Source organism: Nycticebus coucang, chromosome 9 (genome assembly GCF_027406575.1).
Source record: "Nycticebus coucang isolate mNycCou1 chromosome 9, mNycCou1.pri, whole genome shotgun sequence".
Classification (NCBI taxonomy): Eukaryota; Metazoa; Chordata; class Mammalia; order Primates; family Lorisidae; genus Nycticebus; species Nycticebus coucang.
Window position 1 is genome coordinate 100,535,428 of NC_069788.1, and position 5,477 is coordinate 100,540,904.

The 5,477-nt window shown below is 41.9% G+C and overlaps 1 pseudogene; it reads right to left on the bottom strand.

The window, feature by feature from the left end:
• Positions 1-1,039: 1,039 nt before the first annotated feature.
• LOC128594129 (sequestosome-1-like) lies at positions 1,040-1,998 on the bottom strand (annotated as a pseudogene).
• Between the last annotated feature and the right edge of the window lie 3,479 nt (positions 1,999-5,477).

Consider the following 5,477-nt stretch of genomic DNA (forward strand, 5'->3'; position numbering starts at 1 on the left):
TGGGGTCTTGAATCTGCTCAGGCTGACAAAGAGCTTCAGACGTCAAGAGACCCACCCAATGCAGCCCCATCAGAGTTTGGGATTTGTGGGTGTGGTCAAAGCACCCTACTGTACATCACCATTATTCTTGTCTCTCTCTTTCTGTTCTCTCTTCTTTTTGTCAATCTTCCCTTTTACCACATCTTTCCTTTGTCTTATCTCTCTTTTTTAAAATCTTTTATCCCATCTTTTTTTTAAGTGCTGATACATTTAATTACAGATTGTTTACAAATATGGTAACAGGATGGCTACAAAGGCATCTTCTCACTTTATTTACTTTTTTTTTTTTGCAGTTTTGGCTGGAACTGGGTTCGAACCTGCCACCTTTGGTATATGGGGCCAGCGCCCTACTCACTGAGCCACAGGCATCACACCACCTTCTCACTTTAAAAGTTGCTGACTTGTTTAGAAATGAAAAAACTGATGTATGGTGGTCAGGAGGGAAGGGACAGCCCTTGGTAAATGTTGCACTGCCAACCTCCCTTCACGAGCCCTTCCTGGTTCCCCAGAAAGCAGCCCACAGCACTGGCTGCACCATTCTCCCAGTTCGCCTCCTGGCTCCCTGATGGCTCGTTGGCCCTGACAACTCAACTGTCAGAGTACTATTAGTTATTAGAGAAAAATCAGAAAGCCATTAGGCAAGACATATTCTTGCTGCCGGTGTGACCCTGGCAGGGGAGAGGCAGGAACACACTGTAGTGAGCCTCAGAAGCCTCTTGCGAGGCCGAGGGCTGGGCCCAAACTGCCCTGGGAAGCTGCCAGGAGCCAGGGCCCCCAGGGAAACTGGGCTAGTTTCTCAGACAGCAGCTCACACATTCAGACTCTCTCCTTATATAACTTGGTCTGCTGCTGGAATAGCTTCATGCACCCCATCCTTCTCCCACCCCCCATTTTAGAAGACAAAGGCAGAGAAATGGCCTGGGCAGAAGCCTGTATCCTACACCAGCTCAGCACAACTATGAAACAGAAATGGAGGACACAGAGAGGTGGAAAGATGTGGTCACAAGGGCAGTGGGTGCTTTGAATACTGGATGGTGTCCAGAGCAGCCCTTATGTCGTAATTCTTGGTCTAGAGAAGCCTAGTGAGCCAACCCCCTTTGTCAGTGAACCCCATTGACAGCATCAAGGACAGGGACTTGATCAGCCTTGGGTCAGCCTATGATGAAAGATATGCGTATAGGGCAGCTTCCTTCAGCCTGGTGTTTCCTTCCTGAGAAGGGTCCCAAGAGCTTGGCCCTTCAGAGTCAGGCATTTGTAGATACTGGAGTTCACCTGTCGACGGGTCCACTACTTTTGAAGACAAATGAGTTCAGTTATAATCTTCTCCAGAACAGTTACCAGATCCCATGTGTTCCTTGGGCTGCCCCTCAGACGCCAGGGTGATCTTTTTCATTTGCTCTATTAGAGACTTCTCAGTGCCCTTGACATTCCCCTTCTGGCTTTCTGGGGTCAGAGAGCACTTGTTTGTCTGAGAGCTATTCTTCTCTTCTGTGCTGGAACTCTCAGTAGAAACAGCCATCAGGCGGCTTCTTTTCCCTCCATGTTCCATGTAAGTATAAATTTTGATTCCCAAAAGGCTGAGGGTAGCTGCCATACTCTCCCCAGAATTCTTTAGGAAATTCACATGGGGGTTCTCCAATGGACTGGAAGCTGATTCTACTGTGGGGCTGAAGTGGGCATCCCCTGCTCCAGGAGGACATGGGTTCCAGTTCCCTGGTGGGCCCATTTCCCAGCCTGGCCACCCGAAGTGCCTGTGTTTCAGTTTCTGAAGCCAGCAGCAATGAGAGAAGGCCTTGGAGAGGTACCCACAGGAACTGGGGAGCATGAGCTTGTTGTGCCCCCTGTGCAGGCCCTTACTCTCACAGACACCATACAGGTCATAGTTTGGGCAGACGCTGCACTTGTAGTGTGTTCCCACCACCCACTGTAATCATCTCAGATTACATTGGAGTGCACCATGTTGCAAGATGCCTCTATTCTTGCTCTTCACTCTTCTCTTCCTTTTAGTCCTTTACCAAAAGGACACTTCAACATCTTAAGTCAGAGGAGTAGTAATTCAAAGAGCAGGAGGAAATGAAAGGAAAAGTTAGGGCAAGGGGCTCGGCGCTGGTAGCTAAGTGGTTAGGGCTTTGGCCACATATACCAAGGAAGGTGAGTTCGAACTTCCCAGGCCTTCTAAACGACAATGACAACTGTAACAATAACAACAGAAAAATAGCCGGGTGTTGTGGCAAGTGCCTACAGTCCCAACTCCTTGGAAGGCTAAGGCAGGGAACCATGTAAGTCCAAAAGTAGGGCAAGGAAACAGACAAAAAGAAAACTCTCATGGGAGAAAACCACAGAAAAAACCTGGGAACATGAAAAACTGCAACGGAGCAGCCCCCCGCCACCAAGAGATCATGAGGTATCTACTTCAGAGGATTTCACCCATAAAGAAATGTTAGACATGACAGAAAGAGAATTTAAGATATGTACCATAAAAACAATGAAGGAAGTTGCTGATAAAATGGAAATCCAAAAACAGAATAAAATAAGAGATGAATGATATGAAGAATATAGAGAGGATATAGCAGAGCTTAAGGAATTGAAGCAATTAATCAGGGAACCTAAAGATGCACTACAAAGTATCAATAACAGATTAGACCAAGCAGAAGAGATAATCTCAGAGGTACAGGATAAAGCTCTTGAGCTAATACAGGCAATTAAAGAGACAGAAAAAAGGAGAGAGAAAACAGAATGTTCACTGAAAGGATTATGGGATTTCATGAATCATACAAACTTATAGGTATCCCAGAAGGGGAAGAACACCCCAGAGGAATGAAAGCAATACTAAAGGATATCATAAATAAAAATTTCCCAAGTATCACAGAAGATTCTGACACACTCCTTTCAGAGGGTATCAGACACCAGGTTGTCTCAACTCAAACAGAGCTTCTCCAAGACACATTGTCATGAACCTGTCCAAAGTCAAGATGAAAGAGAAGCCATCTATGACAAAGCCACAGCTAAGATCATACTGAATAAAGTAAAACTGAAAACTTTTCCACTGAGAACTGGAACCAAACAACGATGTCCACTATCGCCACTATTATTCAACATAGTTCTGGAAGTTCTAGCCAATGTAACCACGTAAGAGAAGAATATAAAGGGCCTCCAAATTGGGGCTAAGAAAGTGAACCCTCTTTGCTGATGACATGATCTTATACTTAGAAAACCCCAGAGACTCAACCACAAAACTTCTGTATGTCATTAGGAAATCCAGAAACATCTCAGAATATGAAATGGATGTTCACAAATCAGTAACTTTTGTATACTCTTGTGATAGCCAAGTTGAGAAGCAAATCGAGGACACAATTCTTCGATTCTCAGTAGCTTCAAAGAAAATTAAATCCCTAGGAATATACCTAACAAAATAAGTTAAAGATCTTTTTAAAGAGAATTATGAAACCCTAGGAAAAGAAACTGCGGAAGACACTAACAAATGGAAGAACATATCATGCTTTTGGTTGAGAAGAATCAACATAGTCAAAATGTCTATTCTACCCAAAGCAATGTACAGATTCAATTCAATCCCCATTAAAATACCAACTTAAGAACTGGAAAAATAATACTTAATTTTGTATGGACCTAGAAAAATACCCCGTATAGCTAAGGCTATTCTTAATAATAAAAAACAAACCAGGATGCATGACTCTACCAGACTTCAAGCTATATTGCAAGTCCACAGTAATCAAAACAGCATGGTATTGGCACAAAATAGAGACATAGACATATGGAACAGAATAGAAAATCAATAAATGAAACAGGATTTTTCCACTGGATCTTTGATAAACCAAACAAAACCATACAGTAGGGAAAAGAATCTCTTTTCAACAAATGGTGATGGGAGAACAGGATAACTACATGGAAAAAACTGAAGCTTGATCTACACCTTTCATTCCTTACTAAAATTGATCCAAGATGAATAAGGAGCTTAAATCTAAAACATAAAGTGTTATAAATCTTAGAATAGTGTGTGGGTGAAACTCTTGATGATGTTGGACTGGGGAAAGATTGTATCACAAAAACTTCAGTGGCTATTGCAACAAAAATTAACAAATGGTACATAGTTAAGCTGAAAAGCTTCTGCACAGCTAAGGACACAAAATGTAAAAGAAAAATACAGCCTTCACAATGGGAAAAGATATTTGCAGGATATTAATTGGATAAAGGATTGATAACTAGAATCTACATAGAACTAAAATTAATCAATGACAAAAGAGTCAGCAATCCTATCTAACACTAGGCAAGAGACAGGACTAGAACCTTCTCTAAGGAAGACAGACGAAAGGCTAACAAACATTTGAAAAAATGCTCATTGTCCGTAATAATCAAAGAAATGCAAATCAAAACCATCCTGATATATCACCTAACCCCAGTGAGAATAGCCCACATCACAAAGTCTCAAAGCTGCAGATGCTGGTGTGGATGTGGAGAGGGGGGAATACTTTTACGCTGCTGGTGGGGCTGCAAACTAATATAATCTTTTTGGAAAGAAGTATGCGGAATCCGCAAAGAACACAAAGTAGACCACCCATTTGATCCTGCAATTACAAGGCATCTACCCACAAGAAAAAAAAATATAATAAGGACATTTGTACTAGTCTGTTTATCACTGCTCAATTTATGATTGCCAAAACGTGGAAACAACCTAAATGCCCACCAACCTAGGAATGGATAAACAAGCTGGTCTATGTACCATGGAATACTATTCAACCATTAAAAAAGATGGAGACTTTACATCTTTTGTATTGACCTGGATTGAGTCGGGACACATTCTGCTTAGTAAAGTATCACCAGAATGGAGAAGCAAGAATCCAATGTAGGAGCACCTGTAGCTCACTAGTTAGTGCGCCTGCCACATGATCCGGGTGTGGTGGGTTCAAATCCAGCCTGGGCCTGCTAAACAAAAACAAACAAACAAAAAAGGGTAGTCAGGCAGGTGGTGGATGCCTATAATCCCACCTACTAGGGAAGCTAAGGCAAGAGAATAGCTTGAGATTGCTCTGACTATGACACCATGACATACTACTGAGAGTGACAAAGTGAGACTGTCTCAATTTAAAAAAAAAAAAAGAATCCAATGTATTCAATTCTAATATGAAGGCAGTAGATGATCTAATACAAAGTGTGGAGTGGGGGTATGAGGAATTGGGGAAAAGGGAGAGGGCAGAAGGGAGGGAAATGGAGGAGTCACTGTATTTGGCAAATCCCTTGGGGGCAGGACACCATAATACATCTTTTACACCATAAAGAGGGACTTCACCTAACAAACACAATCAGTGTAACCTAAGTCTTTGTACCCTCAATGAATCTCAAACAATAAAATAAATAAATAACTTAAAAATAATAAATATATCTTGTAATAAAGAAAAAATACCAAAAATGTCCAAAAATAT